The following is a 27,372-nucleotide window of genomic DNA, read 5'->3' on the forward strand; positions in this document are numbered from 1 at the left end:
GTGGTTTTAGGCCATTGGCAATGTGACCTTGAAGGGATTCATGTGAACTTGAGTCAGTTCCTGTCAGAGAGTTGTTATGAAACAGGAAGACTGGCTTTTCCCCAGTCTCTGGATTTTTATCTCACCATAAATCCTAGTAAGCTTCAGCCATCAACTTAACATAGCTCAGAGTTATCTGAGGGAGTCCAAATTGGAAGGGTTCCAAAATGAGACTGGCCTATGGCCATGCCTATGAGGAGCTGTATTGACCATTGATTGACCTGGTATGGCGTTGTGGCCAGTTGACCAAGCCAGTAAGCAGGGTTTTTTTTTCATGGCACTTGCCTTGATTTCCTGCCCTTATTTCTCTCAATAATGGCTTGTGACATAGAAATATAAGCTGAGATAAACCCTTCCCTCCTCAACTTGTATTTCATTATGGAGTTTATTACAATTATAGAAAAGCCAAGTAGGACATGCTCTTTTAGTGTTGTGTGTTCTTTACATGCCGGCCACCATCATGTGACACAGTCAAATGAACCCTCATTAGAAGCCAAATCAATGAAGCTACCAATGTTGGATTTTTCATCCCTCTGAACAAGGAGGTAAACTCTCTTTGTTACAAAGTATCCAATCTTGGAGGTTTTTTTTGTTATAGCAACAGAAATGAACTAGTATAGGATCCATTGCACCTCAAAATGTTTAATCCTTTAGACATTACCTTAAACATTCCATCTTTATTCATGTCCATTATGTTTATTCTTCTTCAATGCCTGTAACACAGCTGTGAAAAATCGACAGAAACTTCATAAGATGATACACAGAACCCTCCTCTGCATAGCTTCTTTCTTTATTGAGTGACTGACATTAAGTAACTTCTCAGCTTCATCTTAATCATGAAGATAATTACATCTACTCAGTAGTATTACCATGAGGATTAGTTGAGATAAAATATGTAAAGCTCTTACCATGGTGTCTGGCACTTGAGAAACACTAGCCCCCTTTCCTTTGCCCTTATTTTACTAACTGGTTGGTTTCATGCCTGGTCATTATTTCAGATACTGGAGTATAGACTAATAATGTACACAAATTAGGCAATGCCAGTAGTTTTCTGATTTACAGTGATTATAGACCCCTGAATGAGAAATGTTCCCTATAGACTCCCATGTTGAAATATATGGTCCACAATTGGTGGCTCTGTTTGGGGAAGCTGTGGAATCCTTCCCCAAAGGGAGGTGGGGTCTTGCAAGAGAATGTATGCCACTGGAGAAATGTCTTGAGAGCTTGTTAACTTGTCTCATTTGTAGTTTGCAATCCCTGCTTTCTGCTTGCAGTTGAAGATGTGGTCTGTCATCCCTCTGGAACTGTAACTTAACAAAAAATATTTCTTCCACAAGTTGCTTTTGGTCCATAATGACCAAAAGGTAACTAATACATTAAGGTTTGTGGATGCTGATGAATAGTTAGTTTAAGCCCCAGCCTAAACCCGATTTAAAGGAGAAGAAATGACAGAGACACCAATGTTACTCTCACCCCCAGTTTACATGAGTTTTCTTTGGATACTTATATGACACTGTTCAGATGTGTCCTGAGCAGAACTTCAGATATAAAGCCACTCCTTTAGAAACCTAACCTGTATAAGGGAATAGGTTCAATAAGTACTTCCCTTATTTTGCATAGACTTGGCTCCTCAGATTCACCTTTTTTGTTACTAGTTTTTCTTTTAATTTACTTTAAACTATCTCCCAATTTGTAAACACTACCAAGATTAAGGAGTCAGATACTCATGAAAGTTGCATTAGCTAAACCCATCAGATCTTCAACCCTAGTTCTCGTCTTCTGCTTCTTGGAGAAGGCCAGTTTGCCCAGCTTTGTCTAGGTTTGGAGAGGGACCTCAAGTGTGAAAAATGAATGTGTGGAGTTCCTCACATCTTTTAACTAATCAGCCACTGGACTCCAAATCTCTACTCTAGAGACTATGATTGGAAAATGTTTTAGAGAGGCAGTGCAACTCCAGGGTAGAACACACCTGAGGCCTTAGATCTAATTCCCAAGTGCCACAGAAATATTTTAGAGATTATATATGAACTACTTTTGAAAATTATTATTTTATATATATATAGATGTTTTGGCTGTGTGTGTATCTATGCCCCATGTGTGTGCCTGAAGCCAATGGAGGCCAGAAAAGGGTGTCACATCCTCTGGAATGATCTCTTATAGATCGTTTTGAGTCAACATATAAGTGCTGGGAATTGAATCCTGGTTCTTTAGGAAAAGTATCCAGTGTTTTAAACCTCTGAGCTACCTCTCCAGTCCCTATATAAACTATTTTTGAGGGGAAAAGATTTCTCTTGCACCAACCCCATCATCTGATGGTATGAATGGATAAATGAATATTCAATATTTAGTGGTTACAAATGTCTATGCTATAATATTAACACTACAGATTCTTATTGCTATTTCTTCTTTGCAGACATTTTCTTTTTGTATGACTGTAAATGGTTTTATATGATCACTTCAACTCTCCTTGGACTGTTTTCTCTGTACTACTGTCTGTCCCCTATTTGTTTTGATTTTCATTTTTCACACTTGAGGTCCTTCTCCAAACCTAGACAAAGCTGGAAGAACTGGTCTTGTTACCTCTGGCTGTCAGTTTGAGGAGATGCGTGACATTTTCTTCTGGAATCTGGGCTCTGTCTCCTTAATCTGTATTGGATAATCGGATTACCCAGAGAGGTCTCCTTTAGCCTTCTGCTCAAAGTCTCAACACTCTCTTCTATGTAATCCTCATTTAATCAACTTTGTTTCTCCATATCTGTTTCCTGTAATCCTATACAATGGGAAGAAAACACCTCGGCAAGGAGAGCGTAGATTATACAACAAATTAACAAAAGGACTAGACTTTGCAGCTTTAAGATGGATGCTCCATCCTCAAAGAGTTATAGCCCAGTCCCCAGCTGCCTGGATCTGAGGCTACCTTGAATTGTAACTTTATTAGTACCTTCTGGACTCCCCCACTTCTAACCAGAGGCTCTGTAACACCTAATATATAGTTTAAGTCACAGGGCATAAACCTTTCTCCCATTTGTAATCTTGTAAGAGCAAAAAATTTCTTTGTGCACTGGAACTGTGTCTTTGGTGTCTATGTCTTCCTTTAGGACCCAGCATAATAGGCAGATGTAATTCTTCAAATAAAACTCTTATGTGAATGATAAATCTCTTCAGCACCTTCCATTTGCACCTACAACATACCTAACAAGACCTTTCCAAAATCTGTCTAACAAAAAGAACCCAGAGGCACGTGTCCTTTAACTAGTTATTGCTGTCTTTATTGTGTTTATGTAATGATGTCAAGGTCTGATCTACAATAATATAAACTTAGTAATAGTTGGTATTTGTATTTTCCAATTTCATTGCAAGATAAACAGTTGATTCGCCATGATATGAAGTATGCATTTACAATAAGGCTTATTGCCTCTTATCATATTCTTTTTCTTAAATTGTGATGTCTTGAAATGCTTACTCAGTGAGTGTGTGTACACACATTATACACACCCCCACACGCATGCACATACGCACATACACACATGTCATGTTGTATATGTATATATGTTATATACTGTGACTATGTACAGTTTTGATCTGTAAATTAAACCTTAGACTCAAGGAAAATAGTGAAATAAAATAAAACAAAACACAGGTAATTGCATCCAAGATCCTGCCTCAGCATGAGGTGTGTGTGTGGGGGGGTGGGGTGGGGAGTGGTCCTGAGAAAGGTAGGAATGGGAGGGGCACTAATCTAATGAAGAGTCAGTAGAGGATGCATCCTGTCTGTTCTAGTGCTTTCTCTTTGCCCAAGGAATCTCACCATTGTTTCTTCTCTTTTCTTCCTTCTGCCTTCTCATTCTTTTTCCTTCTGATACGATTTATTTCTAGATCAGATACAAGCCTTTCTCCTAGAAAATAAACTCATCTATCATTCACTTGTATTTTATCCTTCTTTTCCTATCCATGCCTTTTCTTCTTAGGACCATTTTAATTCTCTGTCCTTGATGTCCCCAAGTTCACCCCAGCTGATTAATGCCGGAGTTGTCATTTCTCACCACTGTAGAGCATGAGGTTGCTGACTTGTACATGGTAATATATTAGCAGGTTGTAGTTGACATTATGTGTATTTTCTATACCTCCACTTTTACTTAATATACTTCAAACTGCTTCAGTGTATTTTGTTAATATACTATGATAAGAGAAATTAACATTTGGCAAAATAGAAAAGGAAGTTAAATTGTCTTGAGACAGGCTGTCTCCATGACAGGCTTCAAATTGGCAGTTCAGGAGAATAGGCCTAAGAATTGGACCAGTCCAGGCAAGCTTAGGCAAGCCAGTTACTAGGAAAACCCCTGGCTCCAGGCAGCTAGGCAGAATCTGCCCTGCCATCAGAAGCTGCCCTGCCACCTGGCCTGAGGCAAGGACAAAGGGTAAGCAACAGTTTCCAGCCCCCCATGCCCCAGTCATAGTTCTGGAATGTCCCTAGAGATGGAGCAAGATAAAGGTCACCTACCTCAGAATTCCCCTAATATGCTTTTTTGTTTAAAACAATTTTTTTTAATTAGATATTTTCTTCATTTACAATTCAAATGCTATCCCAACAGTCTCTTATACCTCCCCCCATGCCGCCCTGCTCCCCAAACCACCCAGTCCAGCTTCCTGGCCCTGGCATTCCCCTATATTGGGGCATATAATCTTTGCAAGACCAAGGGCCTCTCCTCCCAATGATGGCCGATTAGGTCGTCTTCTGCTACATATGCAGCTAGAGACACGAGCTCTGGGGTTACTGGTTAGTTCATATTGTTGTTCCACATATAGGGTTGCAGACCCCTTCAGCTCCTTGGGTACTTTCTCTAGCTCCTCCATTGTGGGCCCTGTGTTCCATCCAATAGGGCCTGCTCTCTTACAGAACCAAGACTACCAGCTCAGAGATGGTCCCACCCACAAGTTGCCAGCATCTGCTGTCAACTGAATTTTTGATCTTAGCCATTCTGACTGGTGTGATGTGGAATCTCAGGGTTGTTTTGATTTGTATTTCTCTGATGATTAAGGATGTTGAACATTTTTTCAGGTGCTTCTCAGCAATTCAGTATTCCTCAGTTGAGAATTCTTTGTTTAGCTCTGTGCCCCATTTTTGGGGGAAAGGATTTTTACCAGTCCTAAATCTGATAGGGGATTAATATCCAATATATACAAAGAACTCAAGAAGCTGGATTCCAGAAAATCAAATAACCCTATTAAAAAATGGGGCACAGACCTAATGTGCTTTAAATCGGGCCTGCAAGTTCACTAGGTTGTCTCCATCTTGGAATGAGAGACCCCCACATGCTGGACTTTTGCAGAATAAAACACTCTTTCCTTTTGTTTACTATTCGAGTCTGGGGTATCATTCTTCAGCTAACAATGAACTGTTATAGTCTCTGCTTTAAATAACAGGATATTATAATGAAAAGACCACAAAGACCCAAACTAGAAAGCTCCCAGACTTGATAAACTCTTAAAAAAAAATAATAGGATATAAAGTCAGTAAACAAATGTTTCTATTTACCAATAATGAACTTACCAAGAAAGAAATCTGGTCAGAAATTTCATTCATAATAGCGTAAAAACATAAATTAAATGTGTATGAATTAACCTTATTATGGAGAACCATCCCTACAATAAGAACTTTAAAGAACTGGAAAAGAAAATTGAAGAAGACATTAGAAGATGGGATGACCTTCCCATCATTAATTGGCAGAATCGATATTAAGAAAACGATTATTCCAGGATTGTGGCTGCCGTGGGGCCTGTGGACGATGGGGAGAGTGTGGCAGAGATAGCTTCCTAACCACATCGTGTTCTTGCGGCTCCATGAGGGCCTGAAAAACCAGAGTCCAGACGAAGCAGCGAAACCAGCGGCTTCAACTTCACTCTCGTGACCGCCTCTGACACTACATTTGCAGACCAGAAACCTGGTCTTTGGCCGCGGAGAGGAACTGTTCCTGTGGGACGCAGAGTGACAGCGTGGAGCACCCTCTCTCCCAGTATCAGAGATTACTTGGCATTAATCCACCCTTGTTTGAAATTCATCTAGTCTTGTTAAGTCCGACACAACATCATGTAGCACTTATAGGAACGAAAAGACTTATGGCATTAGAATTACCTCAGAGATGGGGAAGGATTCTGAATTTGAAGATGGAAAGTCAACTGTGACTTGTAACCCCACCCCAATTTCTGAGAGAGTTTTCACCAGCTCTACCTCTCTGACTCTATACTACATGGTATCCAAGTGAGATGCTGGATCCGTACATAGTAATGTTGACATCAGACAATGTGGTAAGAAGAGCATACAGCATCTCTAGGAGAGACTGCAGTGGCATTTGACTTTGGTCTGGACTTGATTTGTTCCCACTATCTTAGTAATTGCGAGTGAGTCAGGAATGCTGTACCACTGTGTGGTACTAGAGGGGGTCAGCAGCTTCTGTCCATTGGTTGGGTGAAAATAAATACATCTGACTCTTTCAGCTGCTTGTTGGGTCTTTAGGAGGGCAGTCACGATCGATCCCTCTTTGTGAGTGTTCCATAGCCTCAGTAATAGTGTCAGGCCTTGGGACCTCCCCTTGAGCTGGATCCCACATAGGGCCTGTCGCTGGACCTTCTTTTCCTCAGGTTCCTCTCCATTTCTATCCCTGTAATTCTTTCAGACAGAAACAATTATGGGTCAGAGGTATGACTGTGGGATGACACCCCCCTCCATCACTTGATGTCCTGTCTTCCTGCTGGAGGTGGACTCTATAAGTTCCCTCTCCCTACTGTCAGGCATTTTATCAAAGGTCCCTCTCTGTGAGTCCTGGGAGTCTCTTACCTTCCAGGTCTCTGGTGCCTTCTGGGGGGTCCCCCCAACCTCCTATTTCCTGAGGTTGCCTGTTTGCATTCTTTCTGCTGGCCCTCAGGGCTTCAGTCCTTTTCCCTCACCCAATACCAGATGAGGTTCCCCTCTACTTCCAACGCCCCCCCCCCCCGCCCCATCCACTTTCCCTCCCAAGTTCCTCTCTCTGTCCCTTCCCACTTGTGATTGCTTTCTTCTCTCTCTCAAGTGGAACTGAGGTGTGCTCCCTTGGGTACTTCAGTTTGTTGAGCCTTTTGAGTTCTGTGGACTGTATCTTGGGTATTCTGTATGGGTTTTTTCTTTCTTTCTTTTTTAGCTAATATCCACTTATTAGTGGGTACATACCATATATGTCCTTTTGGGTCTAAGTTACCTCACTCAGGATGATATTTTCTAGTTCTGTCCATTTGCCTGCAAAAGTCAGGATGTCCTCATTTTTTTTCAAGTAATATACATTATTTTATTACAAATTAAGAAAAAAACAAAAAATGCAACATCCTAAATTTTTTTTTTACTGGTAATACAAATTCCTATGAAGTTTTTATTTTTTTGCTACCATAAGTAATTAAAGAAACCATTAAATATTTAGAAATATTCAACATCAAAAGCTTTAAATCTAACTGTATGTTGTAGCCCCTGAGAAAGCTACAAACTCTTTTTTTAAAAGTATTTTCTCTACAAAGACTCTCATCAGCTATAGAAAAATCTGTACAGTTTTTATACTGAAGCTAATGTTGAGCTGCACTTGAAATTCACATTCTTAGCAAAATAATTGCCTGAGCACAGATACTCCACACTTTAGGACAGCCACTTATTCTTCATCCTCATCTTCTTCCTCTTCATCTTCCTCCTCTTCTTCCTCTTCTTCTGGTTCATTCTTCTTCTTTGAGCCTGTTAGCCTACCAGGACTCTTCTTTCCTGCATCACTTTTGTCCTTGGCACGGTATGCAGCAATATCCTTTTCATACTTCTCCTTTAGTTTAGCTCCTTTCTGCTCATACCGTTGTTTATCTTTGACAGATTGCTCAAACCGCATCTCACCGAGTTTCTTCGCAGTATCTCCAATAGACAGGCCAGGGTACTCAATTTTGATCTTTGGGCGATTTTCAGAACCAAACAGGAAAAAGGCACATGGTGGTCTCTTCGGAGCATTTGGATCTTTTTTCTTTCCTTATCACCTTTGGGAGGAACATAGTTCTTCATCTTCCTGTCATAACGAGCTTTGTCACTATTGGCCAAATCTTTAAACTTCGACTTTTCCTTCACAGACATGGTCTTCCATCTCTCAGAGCATTTCTTGGAGAACTCGGCAAAGTTGACCAACGAGTCTGGTTGCTTCTTCTTGTGCCTCTCCCAGTCTGCACGAAGAAGGCATAAGAGGGCATTTTGGCCCACGGCTTGTTTGGGTCATCCTTGCCCATGATGTCTGCCTGGTGGCATCTACCTGGCATGAGCGCTTCCCTCAGACCTCCACAGAGAAACTTCCTTCCCCAAGCTCTGGCGAGAACTCGTTTATCATTAACGCAATCCCCAGCCTCTTGTTTTGCAGGTGTCCTCATTCTTAATAGCTGAACAGTATTCCATTGTGTAAATGAACCACATTTTCTTTATCCATTCTTCTGTCGTGGGGCATCTAGGCTGTTTCCAGCATCTGGCTATCACAAATAAGGCTGCTATGAGCATAGTGGAACACGTGCCTCTGTGGCATGGTGGGGCATCTTTTGGGTATATTCCCAAGAGTGTATAGCTGGGCCTTTAGGTAGATCTATTTCCAATTTTCTGAGGAACCTCCAGATTGATTTCCAGAGTGGTTGTACCAGTTTGCAATCCCACCAACAATGGAGTATTTTTTTCTCCACATCCTCTCCAACATGTGCTGTCACCTGAGGTTTTGATCTTAGCCATTCTGACTGATGTAAGGTGGAATCTCAGAGTTGTTTTGATTTGCATTTCTCTGATCACTAAGGACTTTGAACATTTCTTTAGGTGCTTCTCAGCAATTCGAAATTCCTCCATTGTGAATTCTCGGTTTAGTTCTATACCCCCTTTATTGATTGGGTTGTTTGGTTTTCTGGTGATTAATTTCTTTGAGTTCTTTATATAGTTTGGATATCAGCCCTCTATTGGATGTGGGGTTAGTGAAGATTTTTTTTTCCCAATCTGTAGGTTGCTGATTTGTCTTACTATGTCCTTTGCCTTATAGAAGCTTTCCAGTTTCATGAGAGCATCCCATTTATCAATTCTAGAAAAGTCCTGGGATCCCAGGGCTGACTTCATCCCTCCTCTGTACGTGTTTGAGTGTGTTGAGTTAGAGCGTGCCCTGAAATGGGCATCTGGAGAGGATGATTCCTTTGCTCCTGACATTTCCTGTCCAATTAAACTGCACAGAGATTCCAAGTGTCCTTCAGATACCACTGTAGCCATGAAGCTGGCATGCACAGCATGGGACTGACTTGGATTCACAAACTGCACAAATTTCTTGGATGAGATGAAGAAGATAAGGATAGTTTACAGGAACTCACTGCAGAACAGAAATGCTTTGTGGAGCACATTCTTTGTACAAAGCCATTGCCATGCAGGCAATCAGCTCTAATTAGAGGATTCTGGATCGTCCTGAACATCCTGGGGCCCACAATGATCTGCATCACCGTACCTATGAATGTCTCATAAGGCCTTTATTATGTACAGTCCACCCAGCATCCCCTGCCCTGCTCTGTAACTGAGAAGATGCTGAAGTGGCAGAGTCTCCACTGTGCATTGTGGCTGAAACTCCAGACTCCTTTGAGAAGCATATTAAAAGAATCTTTCAACATAGTGCTGCCAACCCTGCATTTCTCAAATCATCTGAAAAGGATCTGGCTCCCCATCCTGAGGAGTATCTTCAGCTTATCAGGAGAGCCACCCAGGTGTTCTGAGAACAGTACATTCTCAAGCAGGACCTGGCTAAGGAGGAGATTCAGCAGACGGTCAAATCATGTGACCAAAAGAGGAAACAACTAGAAGATCTCAATTACTGTAGAGAGGAGAAGAAAAGTCTCCAGGAAATGACAGAGCACATAGCTGACAAATGTGAGGAAGCCAAAGAAAAACAAGAAGATATCATGAACAGGATGGAAAAAGTGCTTCACTGTTTGCATACTCAGCTCTGACAGTGAGAGAGACATGAAGAAAAAGTTAGAGCTGATACCTGATCAACCTCAATATCTAGGCAATGCCATCAAACAGGTTACTATGAAAAAAAAATTATCTGTTGGGAGCTGACTCCTAGCAGAAAGCAGCTATCATCTCTGCAGCCATCTCAGGCTATTTACTTACAGGTTGGTACTTTTCCACCCTGACGAGAGACTTGTTTTCCTAGCATGATGTTTTTGCAAGCAGCCCACCACAACTGAACACACTCTGATAACATCCTGTTTTTCTCAGACACATCCTGGACTTGCGGTTTAGTACTCCCAGCTGCAAGGCATTTGTTGTTAAGTGTCTCCAGCTGCACTCCCCAGCTTGTGCTTATATACCCATAATTGCCTTTTAATAAGCAAGACTTGATCAGACAGACTGCCTTGTCTCCATTCTTAAGTCTCTTGCCCCTCCATCTCCCCTCTCTCCCCTTCAGATCCTGTTGACTGACCAGCGGGCCGGGTCAGTTATCAGCAGTGAAAGATGGAAAAAGTGCTCAGTCCTCAGAAACCCATAATTTTTCTCAGTGCCTACCAGAAAAAGTGCATTCAGTCTATCCTAAAAGAAGAGGGTGAATACATAAGGCAAATGGTGAAGCTAATCAATGAAATCATGCCAACTTCTGACACCACCTGAACACAACTGAAGGCTTACAAACCCATGCTTTAAAAAAAACAGGTAGCACTATCTAATTTATGAAAAAAATGACTATATTGCCAAATATGACCTACAGATTCACTACATCCGCTAACAAAACTTCTACTTTCACAGAATTATGAGAGTTAAGCCTTGAATTCATATGAAAATCTGAAATACCTTGAATAGTCAAATCAATTTTTAGCAGAAAATGCAATACCAAAGGTTTGGCAATAAATAATATCAAGTTACATTACAGAGTTATAATAATAAAATAGTCAGGTAGTAGCCCAAAAATAAATGTGTAGACCAAAGGATAGAAAAGAACCCAGAAATTAACCTATATAGCTATGGCTACCTGATTTTTGACAATAGTTGCTGTTTCGACACTTCGGCTACTCTCCCAGCGAGAGCAAGACACGAATGGCCAGGCGCAGCTGCAGCCACATCCAGACACAAAGAGAGGGGCCAGCACCAGCTCCTCGTCATTTTTATCCTCCAACCAGCAGACCGAGGAAGAAGGCAGCACCCCCAAGAAGATGGAGAGTAAAGTCAGCATGAGCAAAATTTCGAAACTCCTCTCCCCCAGCACCAAGAGGATCCAGAAGGAGCTGGCAGGCATCACTTTAGACCCTCCACCAAACTGCAGTGCTGGCCTCAAGGTGATAACATCTATGAGTGGAGATCAACCACTCTGGGTCCTCCAGGGTCTGTGTATGAAGGTGGAGTATTCTTCCTGACATTACTTTTACACCAGAGTATCCCTTCAAGCCTCCAAAGGTTACATTTTGTACAAGAATTTATCACTGTAATATCAATAGCCAAGGAGTTATTTGCTTGGATATATTAAAAGACAACTGGAGCCTAGCACTAATCATCTCGAAAGTCCTCCTTTCTATCTGCTCACTCCTTATAGACTGCAATCCTGCTGACCCTTTGGTGGGAAGTATTGACACTCAGTATATGACCAACAGAGCAGAACATGACAGAATGGCCAGACAGCGGACCAAGAGATATACGCTACATAAACTGTTTTTTTTTTCCAGTTCTTACATAATTTGTTTGTCACAGAAGAGAGCTGCTTATGAGTTTTGAAAGTATGGGAGTGGGAGTTGGTAAAGAGTAGGGTATTTCTATAACAGATATTATTCAGTCTTACTTTTCAGAATTGTTGTAACGTAAGGTATCTTGCTACAGTAGACAAACTGGTAATAGTGACTTTTAGAGCTGAAACTTTGAACTTTTAGAGCTGACTTTTAGTACACCAGGAAAGAATGCATGTGTAGACACTTGTGTTCCATTGATTGTAGTCTACTATACTTTCAAAATCAGCTTAAATTGGTATAGGTTACACACATGGTCATTTATGTAAAGTCCAATTTTTTGGTTCAGAAAAATTGGAATTTGTTTTTCCTTCTTAGAAGGAAACAATGGTATTTAACAAGTTTGCAAAGATGAGTTTGTTACCTCATATATGTAAAATGGACACCTGGCTACAAGACACCATGTAGTTAAGGTATTTTATTTTATATGCATATTACTTTGAGGGTTGAATCAGGATTTGTGGAAACCTGTAGTGAAATACCTTAAGCTGTTTGCAAAGATGAGTTTACTGTAAGTGTGGAATAGGAACTGTTCAGTTGATTGGTTAATTTAGACCTCTTATGTCTGCATTTGTTACTGTGCTAATAAACAATATTAAGAACAAAATAAATAAATAAATTGAGCTGAGGAAACTGGATTTCTGTATGTAGAAGAGTGAAACTAGACTTGTATTTCTCATCCTGCAGAAATAGCTATCCAAAATGGATCAAGTATTTCAATGTAAGATGTTGGGGGTTTGGTGCTGCTTGTATTCATATGCTAAATTCTGTACCCCAAGATCTGGTTGCCACAAAAGGTTCATGTATATCAGCCTTTGTTGTACAAAACCTTACTTCCCAATTAAAGCAATATTGGTTAAATAAAACTGGCAACAGCCAATCACTTGGGAGGAATAGAGAGAGGTGAAGTTGGAGTTACCAGGCTGGGGGTCTCATTCAAGTAGAGATAAAAAGGAGGAGAAAGGAGAAAAAGGAGAGAGAGAAAGCGAAGGAGCACAGAGGAAGTGAAGACAGAACAGGAGGCCTCCATTAGCCATGATGGACCAGCAGCATGCACCCCTAGTGGAATGCCTCCCCAGGACGCCAGACTTCTGGAACAGAAATAGCCCAGTTAGATTCAAACTGCGACTATTTGGTGAGCATAGTTGAGGAAATAGCCAGTCTAGTCTTAGAGTAATCCCCTAGTAATTGTGTAGAGCCTAATAAGTGATAGTTTGAGTCTCATTCATTTGAACTAGATGGAAATAAGCATAATTCATATTAATTTACAGTAAATAAAAGCTTGAAACAGAGGAAGCATAGCAAAAATATTTCATTATATAGTTATAGGCATTTTTTCTCAAAAAGATTCTAATTGCTCAAGAAATAATTCTCAAAACTGACAAATGGGAATACATGAAATTAAAATCCTTCTGCAAAGTAAAGAAGAAGAAAACAACAGCAACAACCGCAAAATAACACCCCCCACACAACTAAAAAACAAAAAAACAACCCAGCGGTATGAAAAGAACCTACAGCATGGGCAAAAATACCTTCCTAAAATACACATCAGACAGGTGATTTATGTGTAGTTATATAAAGAACTATAAAAATTAAATGCAAAAAAGCCAAAAAATGCAATTTAAAAATAGGCCAGCAAATTGAATACATAGTTCTCAAAAACAAGAGAAACAAATTGCTGAGAATACTTGAAAAAGTGTTCAGCATCCTTAGCCATCAAGGAGGTACAAATTTCAACTGCTTTGAGATAGATTCCAACTTGCTTGTCAGAATGGCTGTCATCAAGAAAACACAGGACAGTGAATTTAGTGAGGATGTCAAAGAGGAAAAATTGTTTACCGAGGTGGGAATAGAGGCATGTATAGTTGCTGTAGAAATCAGCATGGTGGTTCCTCAAAGAACTAAAAATAAAACTGCCGTATGTTTACCTCTGCCACTTGGGTACATACCTAAAGGAATCTACGTCAACATACTACAGAAATATTTGCACCTGTTTAGAGACTTAGCATTCACAACAGCCATGATATGAAACCTGCGTACATATCCATCAACAGATGAATATAGGAAATCTGGTATGTATACATAATGGAATTTTATGAAGTCATACAGAAAAATGAAATCGTGACATTTGTAGGAAAATGGGTGTAATGAAGTCATTATGTTGAATAGAATAAGCCAAACTTATAAAGACAAATGCAAGCTTTCTCTTATTGTGGATACTATATTTATATGTGGATATATATATATATATATATATATATATATATATACATACATATACATATTTGTCACAAAACTAGTAAGGGCATGATGGGAAGGAAGAGTTCTTAAGCAAGCTGGGAAGAGAAATGAGAAATAGAGATAACAATGAATAATAGTATAAGAAAGGAGACTTGGAGGCTAACTAGGAAAAGGGAGAGAAGCAGCTAGAGAGATGTCCTGTACTGCCACCTGCAAGAGCCTTCCTATTCCCTCAGTCTGAGGCATTGTACTCTTTTAACATAGTCATGCTAACGCCAATAATGCATATTTACTCAGGAAATTATATGCTTCCCATAGTCTTGATTGGGTTACAAGGGATAATGAAAGTCTGGGATGGGGTGGGATGGTTCTGATGGAGCAGTACCAGCAGTTTTGAAACTCAGTGTGTTGAATACAACTGAACAAGGAGGGGAGAAGTCTTAGGCTACAATCCTTCAGGAGGAAGAAGCTGTGGTCGATTCTTTCTGCACACACTGTCACCAATTAGATCACCGGAAGACCATGTCATTTACCCAAGCCTTACCCAGCCACCTATGCCTAACCGAGGGAAGGCCATGCCATTCCCCTGAGTCTCAAGTATTGTGGTCTTCAACATGGTCATGCTAATGTCAACACATTTATGCAGGACTTCATCTGCTCCCCCACAGTCCTGATTATTATTATTATTATTATTATTTTTGGTTACTTGACACAATCTAGAGTAAATGGAGAAGAAACCTCAGTTAAGAAAATGTACCCATAATGTTGGCAAGCCCATAGAGCATTCTTTTGATTGGTGATTGATGTGTAAGTGTCTAGCCCAGTGTGGATCTTGACATCCCTGAGCAGGTAGCACTGGGGTATATAAGAAAGCAAATTGAACAAGCCTCTAAGACTGTTCCTAATGGCCTCTGCTCCAGTTCCTGCCTTCAGGTTCCTGCCTTGACTTTTCTTAATGATGGACCATGATCTAAGTGTGGTAAGATGAAGTAAACCCGTTCATCTCTCTTTGCTTTTGGTTAGAATACTTTATCACTGCAATAAATCAAGCTAAGACAGGAAGAAAGAGGACAAACTGGAGAATCATGAGGGAGGAAAACAAATGAGAAAAAAAAATATAATGATGCATATGTATGAAGATGCCATAAGGAAACTCATTAATTTGTATTCTAGGCTAAACCATGGAAAATCAATATTTATTTTTGTAAACATGAATATATCTAAATTTCTCAAAATAACACTATATTAGTGTATTTAACCCTTCCTCTATTCATATCACGTCTCTTCCAAAGTCATATTAACACAAACAAACAGGATTCCAAGTCATCCTCCTGCCTCAGATAATTACCTTTTTTAGCCAGAGTAGTATTGATTGGACTTTGCTCATGGATTTGAGCTAGACAATCTATTCCTTTTCCTCTATTGAGAGTTCTCATGCCAATAGCGGTTCTATATCATGACTTATGGGTTAATTGATATTTTTCTTCTGGAGAATGTTGACAGTGTTATCACATGAAATTTAACTCATTACTGTCGACAAGATTTTATTGTTGTACAAACATGTCACTGTAGTTTAGAAAACCAGACAGACACAGATCTCTTGAAGCTGAATAACATATAACATTGGAAGGAGGTGACACAAAAGTATTTGTTTCACCCTTATCTTTTCTGCAAAATGATAAAACTCTGCCAGTGGCAACTTAACAATAACAAAGCTGCCCTTCCCTTCTATAGAATTACTAGCACTGGCTAGCTACTCAGTGCTGAGCCCTTTTAATGGACAAGGTGACCTCTTTAACCCTGAAATAACACTAAAGGAAATATCAGAATAAACATCATGACAATAAGAAGAAAGATTTGAGAAGCACGAGGGCAAAGATTTTCTAATTTTAAAGGAACCAAATTTTGTACTTCACAGAGCCCAAAAGAAAAGAGAAGAGCTCAGATAAGCTTGACAATGAAGAGAAGGAGAAGCAAATTGAGGGGCAGATGAGGACGGTGTTCCCAGAGAGAAAGGAGATGTCAATTTTTAAAAAGTGGTTCAGTTGATAGTTAAGTAGTCATTAAATAAAAACAGTGACATTTGTCCCTATAACTGTTGTAGAAATGGGTTAGTCAGTGATTCCTGTGTCTAATACACAACTTGAAGAAGCCTGAATAATCATGATGGACTCCAAGCTAGTCTTGAAACAGTTTCTCCCAGAGTGTCCAGTCTTGCCAGACATGGCTGCACAGTGGACAGCTATACATACACAGGTCAAACATGGAGGGATTAGCCCAGAGGACTCTCTCTGAGCTGAACATGGAGTTGTTGAAACTATGAGACTACAAATGTTGAGGGTCAGGAAGAGAGAGGATTTAGGGGAATAAATGTAATATTTCTAAAGGGATGCCAGTGTGTTATTGGAATATTTAATACCTGGTGTTTAGCTAATAAGAAGATAGAGCATTTGATATTTTTGAAGATAAAACATAAGCTGTAGCTGAGAGAATAGCCTCTACTTTCACTCCTTTTGAAGTTCACCATTTCACATTTTTCCAAAAGCGACCCATGGGTTACACATAAATGGCGCTTCCCGCAGGAATGGAGCCACATCGATCTGATCATCACTTTCTCAATAATGCACATTAACAGCATGAAGCAAAGCATGCCATGCTCCGCGCTTGTTGGCAACAGAAACTATAAAAATATCCTGTGCAAATTGTTAAAACTGACACTTAAGAGTGGAATAATAGACAGAAGCCAACCAGCCCATAAAAGTACTGAGGCACAAAATATAATTTGCTTCACACCTATAAATTATCAGATTTAAGACAAGTATTAACTGCTTGAATGTTTAAAGAGAAGACTGTCAAAGCAAATGCAATCAGATATGCAAAGATAGGGTCAAATATCAATTTATTATCAAGAGGGAAAACCAAAATCCACTACTGTGCAAACAAAGCAACCTGTGTCCCTCTTGTGAACTTCCTGTTTTGTAGAGGACTCTATTGAGTTAAGTGGATGAGACTTTACTTAATATTAGACATAGCCAATTCCAAATGTGGATGTGTAATGGTTCCCTTCCTCATTCTTCTCCTTCTTAGATGAGATAGAAGACCTACAATGAGATAAAAAAATATTGATACTGGTGTCTTTGAGAAAAACATACACTTTTATAGGAATTGGAATTGCTTTAAAGTTCTATGACAACACTAAAAAACCAGAAATGTGGAAACATTCCTTTCTCTTACCATTCAGCCCAGGTGCTCAGTGAGAGTTTATTGTATGAAAGGGACAGGGTCTCACACCTGATAGGATAAGACAAGTGTAGTGTGTTCTAACTATGTATGTGTTACTATTGTTGGTAGTATGAACCTGGGAGAGCAGATCCTAAAAATGAAGGGGACTAAAGTCTCATGTAAAAACCAGCTTTGTTCAGAGCATTAGACTATTTATATTTGGAGAATATTTGGAGGCTTAAGAAAGGTCACATGAGCAAAATTCACATAAGTTTAGACTATCTCCAGTCTGAAGGACAGCTCATGCTTGGAAACACCATCTGCACGGTCAGAGAATGTGTAACTGGGAACATAAAGCCTATGTTGTGACTGCATATGGAGACATAGAGAGCACACTGCAGTAAGTTTATAGCAGACAACTGGATTAGTTCAACCAGAGGACCTCTGTGGTAGGGAGTGCTAAGGCCCCTTGAGATACAGCTCTGGCTTGTCTCTGGGCCTCTGGTCCACTACTAGTCATGTATTCTACACCAAAGTTTTCAGAACTGTGTACAGTTCTCAGTCATGTCCTACGTTCTTGCCTGAGAGAATGTATATCTCTTTACCTTTTCCCTTGCTACCTGTCAGTGGGTAGGAATCTGCAGGAAGCCCTGCACAATTAGGACAGCTAAGAGGAAAGATTGCCTTATCAAGTCTCTTAGAATCCCTCTGTACATTCAAGTCCCTCTGAAACCATCTGCCTCCTGGCTAAACTCTCTGGTGAGGCTGTAAACATTCTTCTAGCCATTCATTTATTGAAGAAGTATTAGACTTCCTAAGCATGTTACAAACAGGCCTTGGTATTCAACCTTGAATCAGATCATACAGTTCCTATTCTCATAGACTTCTAATCTAGGGAAAGGTCCTGAAATATGGTGCCCAAAAGTTCCCCTGATACTTAGGGTTAACACAAATGGAATAGTTCTGTTTATAGGATTTTTTTTAAAAAAGATTTATTTATTTTATGTATATGAACACACCATTGCTCTCTTCAGAGACACCAGAAGAGGGCATTAGATCTCATTATAGATGGCTATGAGCCACCATGTGGTTGCTGGGAATTGAACTCAGGACCTATGGAAGGTATGGCTTAATTGCTAAGCCATATCTCCAGCCTACTTTGGTAACACAAAAAGCCATATCTAGTACTTGAAAAGTATTACTCAGAAAACCCATAGGCCACTTGCAACTAAAAACCTAATTTATAAGTAAAGGTTTCAGGTACAAAGAAGTGAACAGTCAGGCAGTCTATTGTTTCCACAATGTTGTATGCAATTTAGGCTCTTTCAACTTCCAGCAACTTTGAATATTCAGCTTTTATTGATCCAGCTTGTGGGACAAGTGGCTGGTCCACCCTCAGCATCATGCAACATCTTAGGCTAAGCAAATCTGCTTCCTTTGGGGGATTCTCTTGAGCTCTGCTTATGTTTCATGCAGTACCATAGCATACTATAGTCATAAGGAGAGCAAAAATGTATATATACATTTCAAAGTCTGGACACACTGTTAACACAAACAGTACCGAGATTCTGTTTCCTAAAAAGAAAGAAAGAAGACTTAATGGATAGACAGTCTGCAGTATGCTACATAAACAAATCACTATTACAAGTCATTTTTTTCTTTGTTTGCTGGTACATATTACATAGGCAATTTCTATCTGGATTGACCAGTGCTGTGAAAATGTTCATCTTCCTGTTTAGTGACTATAAGTCATGTTGAAGCAACTCAGGCTGAAGTTGCAAAATGGTTTTTGAATGCTCATTTGCTCTCAGTGTGCTCCAAGGAATGCCAAACACCTAGGGATTATATTGTAGAAGAAACTCCAGAAGTACTGGGAGAATCTAACTCTAACAGCTGGGGGGAGCCTTATCCTGTTTACCAAGTGGTGAAGATTAAGAAACAGATGCCTCAAAAGATACAGAAAACAAACACCATGGGTCTAATTCCAACTAATAGAAAAAAAATGAAACAAATTATATGAAAAACTCGGGTTTTAAAATCATACAGGCCAGGCTCATATTCTCCATGAGCGTTAAGTTGGCTGGATTGAAGGACACCTGGAGAATTGATAAGGCATTATTTTGCAGCATATATACAAGAGTATTGTATATATGGAGTATTGTATCTATGTAACCCCAATGGAGGTTGGTGGATGGGCAATTGAATTAATGGGGATAAGATAGGGTCACCCTCAGTGTGGGGTAGGATAATCATCTAATCATCCCGGGTTCCAGATGGGCCAGGAAAGCAGAAGTGTGAGAGGCAGGGATCGTCTCTCTGGTTCTCCCTTACTGGTGTGCATTTCCTTCCACTGCTGTCCTAGCACACCAGATTCCAGGGCTTTTTACAATTCTCCAGCATCCTTTTGCCTTCATCTTTTATGGTTCTTGCTATGTGTTATGGGAGTCTCCTTATGCTTTTTTTCCTTTGGGAAATTTTATGTGGGTTTTGGTAGAGGCTGTGAATGTATGCAATGGTAGTTTCTGTAAACAAAATAATTCTTTGGGGAAAAAAAATCTCTGCCACAGTGAAACCATATAGCCTGCTCACTTCCTATTCCTACATGAGTCTCCATTTTGCTCCCGTTTGCACCAAGGATAGAGAAATTTATGATTTATGGTTTCAGAAACTCTGGGGTAAGTACAACTGCTCCTAAGGATAAAAACATAATCTAGAGAGAAAATGAGTCCAGACCCAGAGTATGAGGCCTTGGCAGTTGGGGGCAAGAGTTCAGTTAATAACTATAGAATAGTGCTCACGATTGACTTCCTCAGTAGGTGACATACAGGATGAATGGCATGACCTGGTATGTCCCACGAGGAGCAGATTCTGTTAAGAAGTTAGACTAGCTTGATCCATATACAGGAGCATACACCGAAGGAAGAAGAATGGTATGACATACTGGAAAAAGATCAGTTCCCTTTGGGGAGTGTATGAGGAGTACAGGCCCACAGTGTAAGACTGAGGCACACAGGAATACCATTAGGAAACAGCTCAATGCTTGTTGTCCTACACGGTACAAACACTGTATTGGGTCCCCTGAGGAATGGAAATTGCTCTTGAGGGTTTTTTTCTCAGGACTCAATGCCTGGAACCTACTGACGACAAAAGCTGGAAGTATATAGGAGAAAATGTAAAGGGTACCTGGTGGAGTTGCTGAACCTTAGAAAACAATAAGAATCTCCTGCTTTTGCTTCAAAGAAAAATACTGCAATAAATTTGGTTACCTCTTTCATTCTGGATGTTGACAAATAGAACTAAAATGTGTTTTAAAACAATCTGTGAAAAGATCATGTATCTCTTAGGATCATTAAATCTTTCGTCATTACCTGTGATTTTGTTACTATGCAAATATAGAGTTTAAAACATGTAGCCTTTTTTTTTTCAATAATCACATGAGCTATCACAATGTGCCCTCAGATTCTGTCAGTCCCTTTCTGTCACTGACTACACACCTCCTCTTTGGGATCTGAACCCAGGTGGAGCTGGACTCCAGCAGGGCTTTTATTTGATACAAGGTCTGTATGTAAGGCCTTCTGGCTTTTAGGTCTCAGGCTTCTTGGAGTGAGCTTTTACCTGATTCTCTTGCAGCTATAACTTTTCACACTCTTGTGATTGACTACATGGGCCAGTTTCCTTCACACACACACACACACACACACACACACACGGAGTAGGGGGTAACGGGATAGGGAGAGTATGTCTCAGAAGTTGACCTAATCCAGATTTTAATACCAAGAGTGAATTTATGGGCATAGAACTTTAACTTGTTCAAATAAAAACTTTAACTTGTTCAAATAAAAACTTTAGCTTGTTCAAATAAAAACTTTAACTTGTTCAAATAAAGGTTCCTATTTGGTTTAGAAAGTTCTGGCAATGACTTTGATTAAGCATAAGAACGCTTTTGGTGCCACTAAGTATAGTGTTCACCCATACTCTATGATACAAACCACTTACATGTCATATGAAGTGATTTATTTCTACTGATATAATTATCAACATAATTATATTACAATATAAGTGATTATAATTAGTATAATCAATAGATTAGATTTGGAGGTATCTAGGAGATCATTGAAACACTTTCTGAGTGTGTCTGAGGGTGTTTCCAGAGGAGACAAGACCATGAGGGCTTGGTCTTGTCAGCGAGTACATCAGACTATGAATGAATTACTGAGGGCAGGTGCAGTGCGAGTGGTAAGCTCAGCTGGGGGAGGCGAGACACTGCAGGCATGTCTTTGATGGATATCATGTCCCTGGCTTCTTCCTGGAACCCATCACCCTCTTTACCTCTTGGATGCCTTGAGATGAAAAGTTCTCGCATGGTTCACCTCACCCAAGATACGCTGGCTCATCAGAAGCTCTGCCTCATGACTAACAGTGGACCCAGCCAACCAGAGCTATGACCTCTGCTAACCAACCACAAAAGCACCCTTCTCTGAAGTTGATGTTCACAGGTCACAGTGACGAAAAACTGATAAACATGGGATGCATTGATACTCCTTTTATCTCTGAAAAGAAGTGTGGAGCACTGGGCTCAGTATGTGAGAATTAGCCAAGGGGCTATGTCAAATCTCTGACACCCAAGTAAAAAGTTGTCATGGTTGAGTGTGCTGTGTCTGCAACCCCAGGATTGAGTAGGTTAGACGGATGATTCCAAGAACCTACTGAGCAGCGAGTACTCACCAAATGGCGGAGCTCCAACTCAGCGAGAGTCCTGTCTAACAGGAATAAGACAGCTTTAGAGAAAGACACCCTGTGTCCCACTCTGGCATCCTCACACACAAGTCCACATACCCACTTGTTAATGTGCTCACATCAGAAACAAACAAGAAAGGTAGATAGAAAGGAAGGAAGGAAGGAAGGAAGGAAGGAAGGAAGGAAGGAAGGAAGGAAGGAAGGAAGGAAGGAAGAAGCAATGTGGGCTGAATTGATGTTTCCGGTGCTTTGTTTGAAAGCGTGAGGACCTGAGTTAGATTCCCAGAAGCCATGTAAAAACAGCCTGGTATGGTTGTGTGTGCTCATAATCCCCACACTGGGGAGGCAGAGATAGTTGTGTGCCTGGACCTCACTGGTCAGCCTACTTAGTAAGTCCTATGAGGAAGAGACCCTGTCTCAAAAAATAAGATAGACAGTTCCTAAAGAATAGCACTAGAGGCTGACCTCTGACCTGCACACAAGTGCATACACATTCCTCAGACACTCACATATGTATTCACACAAACACACATACACTCACTCACTCACACATGTACAAATACACTGTCACCCACATACCTACTCACACACAAAGAGTGGAGAAGTTTAATGATCTGACATGTAACATCTGTGGAGAACCAAGGAATCTAGTAACACTTGTGTGTGCCTCCAGTGCACCTAGTCAGAGCAATGAGAGAAACGGACGAGCTCAGGGAGTTTAACTCCCAACCCCAGATATGCATATTGCTGGAGAGCTTCGAAGAGGGTCTGGCAAGAAGACCCTGTCGTCTGTTATCCACAGGGTGAAAGTGGATGAAAGAAAATGACAAAGCTCTAGTGTGAGACTGTGGAATCTTGAGAGAAGTTCAGTCCTGCCGGGGTGCCCATGACTATGTGTGGTCACAGATTGAGAAAGAATTGGGTTGTGTAAGTTGAGATGGGTGGCAGGCTTCCCGGTGTTACTGGGGACCCTGTGTTCTTCAATTCTGACTTGATTATTTACTTACTGTTGGAGGAAGTGACAATATCTCTGCTCCAGCGTTTGCCCCTCCTCTTTCTGAGGAGTCAAAGCCTACGTTATCTAAGGCTGCAGGGTGATGACCTTCGAGGCAGTTGCCAGTTGTAACAAGGATTCTCTTCTCCTCAGTTCTCGCCTACCACCTCCCATAGCTCCTCCTTGCTCAAGCACTGATAGTTCCCCGAAGCTGAGGCAGACAGTATAATCCAGAAGGAAGCAAGCACAGCAAAGCGAAACAGCACAACCTACCTGGCTTTTCTGATTTAAAGAATCAGTTTGTTCATCTATGTGGCAAGAAATACAATTTTATTTATATTTCTATTATTTAGTAAATTCCTTCAAGTTCGTGGAACATAAGAAACAACCTAGATAATCATCAAGCGGTTAAAATGATAAAATAATTGTAATTAAAATGCTTTTTTTTTCTCAGTGCTGGTTAGGAACCCAGATCTCTACACTTTCAAGGCTAGCACTCTCCCTCTCAGATAAATCCTCCAACCCCAGAGACATCTTTCTCAGTTGACATTCTGATTCAGATACTTACAGATTCAAATGTAATTTTAGCAAATAATGATAGACTCTTTACATTTTTGCCCAGGTTCCTCCAAAGGAAGCACTCAGGAAGGCTGTAGTGTGAAACTATAGTGGATATGGTGGTACACATAGTGGCCTCTGTTTCTGAGTTTTCCTGGGCATGCTTACATTCCTCTGTTTATGTCGAAAATTCTCTCCAGTTCTTTTACCGTGTAAGTTCAGGGACTGGTCAGTTCCAACATCAATGCATTGATCTCCTGTGTTGTCTTTTGTAAGCATCTCCATCTGCCACCCACTTGCTCCTGCCCCTATCCTTGTTGACTGGTTACGAAGACTGCACTTAAAGCAATTAGTGATAAGCAATAAAGCCTGCCACTGATTTATTTTGCTTGTTTGGTTTCTCTGTGTCTTGTCTGCTGTTTCTTCTTTCTTGCTCCCTTCGGGCTATCTGAATTGAATGTTGTGGAACTCTTTCTTCCATTTATGTCTCCCTCTCTTTTCCAGTTTTGGATATCAGTTCCCAGGCTAGGGCTATCAGACGGTGTTATGTATCTTGCTTCAATTGTCAAACTAATGAGGGTAAGGATGGTTCTCTATGGGTACGGATGCTCTCTCTGTTCCTTCTGATGCTCAAAGATATTTTCTTTTCTGATTGTCAGTCTGAAAAGCATCCTTTAGTGACTCCTTAAGGGCGTGTCTACTTGACATGAATCCTAGCTTTCCTTCAGCTAAGAATGTTTTTATTTTTTCTCATTCCTGAAGGCTCTTACAAGACATGCAATTCACAGTCGACAATTCTCTTCTTTCATTCCTCAGTGGATACATATTGTGTCTTCTTCTGTCTCCTTAGTTTCTCATGAGCTGTAAGCCATTATTCAAGTTCTTTCTTCTCTTAAGTATTACATTGCCTTTCAAGAGTTGTCTTTCACTTTTCATTTTTAGTGACTGTGTCTTAGTTTGAGGCTCTTTGTCTATTGTATTTGGGTTTCATCTAACTTCTTGTAATATGTATAGGTTTTCAACATTTGCCAAATTTAGGGAATTTTCAACTATCATTTTCTTACACACTTTTTCTACTAAGCTTATTGTTTTGCTAAAATTTAGATAGAACCAGTATAGATCCTGTTACTACCTCACCAGTGTTTGAAGTGTAACATCAAGTAAAAAAAGAAATCTACTTTTGGTTTTCAGGCTGGGATGATTCAATTGTTCTCCCAACAGGTTTATGGTGTTTAAGCTCTGCTGTGTCTGCCTGGCTACTGAGCCTCCAGTGGGTTCTTTATTGCTGTTGCATACTGCATCGTTGTTGTATTTTTCAGTTCTGGGAGTTTTCATTTGCTCCTCTGTTATAACTTCTACTCCTTGCTGGGATTTCTTTTCTCAGTCATTTCAAGAGAATTTATAATTGACCACTGAAGCATTTCTGTGTTGATTGCTTTAAGATCCTGGGCAGACAGTCTCCGCATTTGTACCTTCTAGGTTCCAACATCTGCTGATTGTTTTTTTTTTTTTTTTTTTTCCTATTGAAATAGTTATTCTTCTGGGTGCCGGACATGGCAGGTGATTTTCTTTTGTATTCTGGGAAGTTTGTCTATTTAGTTAGGAACCTGATCTTATTAACCCCCTTTCCCATCAGCAGCAGGCTGCTTATGACCAGCACAGATCCTAGACTTCTCTTTCAGACTGTTACTCTATTGGCAATATATTTTGCAGAATCCTTATGACTTAATTTTGGTCTGTTTGGGATATCTGATGCCATTTTAGCTGTTTAATGGGGGCTGTTCCCCAGTTCAGGTTGCAGACTATTTCTCATCTGAGGGAGAGCTTTGTTAGGGTACTCTTCTGTATGGATGTCTGTGAAGGGTGAGGAGTATGAGAATATCAGATGTGTGATGAAATTGAGACATGTTCTGGGCTCTGCTGCCCAGCTGTGGCCCTTGCTGGTGTGTTTGACTGAGGTGGGGCAAGTCTCAGATCCACAAAGACAGAGAGGCTGTGCATCCTGACTATTGGTGGCTGGGTTTCCTCACCTAGAGTCACACACATAACGTATTATTTCAAATTTGCCATTCATGGTAATGTTTAGGAAAAGACATTTTAGCAATGGTCAGAACTATTTTCTAGGCTGCATTTGCATGTCTGGATTTTAGTGCATTTCTTAGATCTGAGACCCTACAGGCTTTTGGGTAGCAAACTGAATATTCCTTCTATTAAGACTGTCTTACCTGGTGAAATGTTACTACCTAAACTGATGAGGGGTTTGGAGACTGGCTGGCAGGAAGGTCGCCAAGCTTAACGATCAGTGACTGTAGTCATTGCTTTTTTAAAATTCAAACTTAGGTTTGATTTAGGTTTTTAGGTCAGATTTGAAAATGAGACAAAACAATAGAATTGCTAGTTCAGTGAGTACCTGAAGTCAGAATCTCAGCCAGACAGAACACTGGGCAGAAAGTAATACTTCAATGAGGACAGATGTAACTTAGTACTGAAGCTTTTCATACTGAATCTAATTTCCCTTTACAGCGTTAGAGTCACTCCCCACGTTGTCCTGCCTGTTTTGTTTTTTGTTCTTATCATCATTTTAATTTTGTTTCAAAACCAAAATGATGTGTGTCAGATCTTGTTACGGGCCCACATTCTACATAAAATTTTCTATCTTTACTATTATGTTTTCTTGAGACAGGATTTACTATGTGGTTCAGGCTGGCCCTGAACTTTGGATCCTTTGTCTCTGTCTGTTGAATTATAAGATTGGAGTCACGTACCACCACTCCTAGCCAGTGTTGAATCCTATCTTATTTTTAAAAAAAATCTTAGTGAGGCAGGAAAGCATAGGGAATAGCTTAGAAACCTGGGACTCCACTTGGCTTGGGCTCTGCATACATCCTTCTCTGAACAAAGCAGGTTTCAACCCATTGACAACCTAGGACCCTTCTGTACAGGAGGCTGCATATATACCCGCTTTAAACAAGATACTTCCTTAACATCCTCTTATTACATTCAAACACATCCTGAATGCATCTGGACTTAAACTACCTTTGTGTACATGTGCAAAAAGGCCAACTGTGTCTATAAGTGAATTATTAGAAGGAAATGTCTCCGTGTAATCTTATGCTTATATAAACATGGTAATTTTAAGGGGAATGGCTCCCATGGATTTATGTTTAAATGCTTGGTCCTTAGTCAGTGAAACTGTTTGGGAAGGAATAAGCCTTGTTGGAGAAGGTGTGACATTTTGCAGATGTGTCCCGAAAGTAGGCTTTGAGGATTCAACTCTCTCTCTCTCTCTCTCTCTCTCTCTCTCTCTCTCTCTCTCTCTCTTCCAGCAACTTTGTGATCAGATATGATCTCTCCAGCATCACATCTGCCTGCAACTATACTTCCCACTGTGATTATCATATATTAATCCTCTGAAACCATAATCATGCCTCCAATTAAATACTTTATTTTAAAAACTGTCTTGGTCATGGTGTCTCCTCATAGCAATAGAAGAATAACTCAGACAGCATATGATTAAAATCAGATGTATTATGGAAAAAAAAGGAATTATGTAAATTAAATCTACCAATCAAAAAAAAATGTCCCCTTAATAACTCAACTCTTTCATTTAAACCCCATGAAAGAAAGACCAAAACAGTAATCAGGTCCCTTAAGTACCCTCACCCATGTGGCCCACTGCCAAGAGTGACCATGAAATTCTTTTTAATCTGAACTATTATTTTGTTTTGAAGAAATTGTTCTTGTTATCTTATATCTAGGAGTGCTGTTATTTCTTTTTTTAAATAAGATGTCAAGACCCTGGAAAC

General features: G+C 40.2%; 3 pseudogenes; 2 read left to right on the forward strand and 1 right to left on the reverse strand.

The window, feature by feature from the left end:
* The first annotated feature begins 1,392 nt into the window (after nucleotides 1–1,392).
* On the forward strand, nucleotides 1,393–10,711 carry LOC110303449 (annotated as a pseudogene).
* Nucleotides 7,710–8,319, reverse strand: LOC110303788 (annotated as a pseudogene).
* Nucleotides 10,712–10,922: 211 nt separating the features above from the next.
* Nucleotides 10,923–11,806, forward strand: LOC110303451 (annotated as a pseudogene).
* The last annotated feature ends 15,566 nt before the right edge of the window (nucleotides 11,807–27,372 follow it).

This window comes from Mus caroli, chromosome 10, assembly GCF_900094665.2.
Source record: "Mus caroli chromosome 10, CAROLI_EIJ_v1.1, whole genome shotgun sequence".
NCBI lineage: Eukaryota > Metazoa > Chordata > Mammalia > Rodentia > Muridae > Mus > Mus caroli.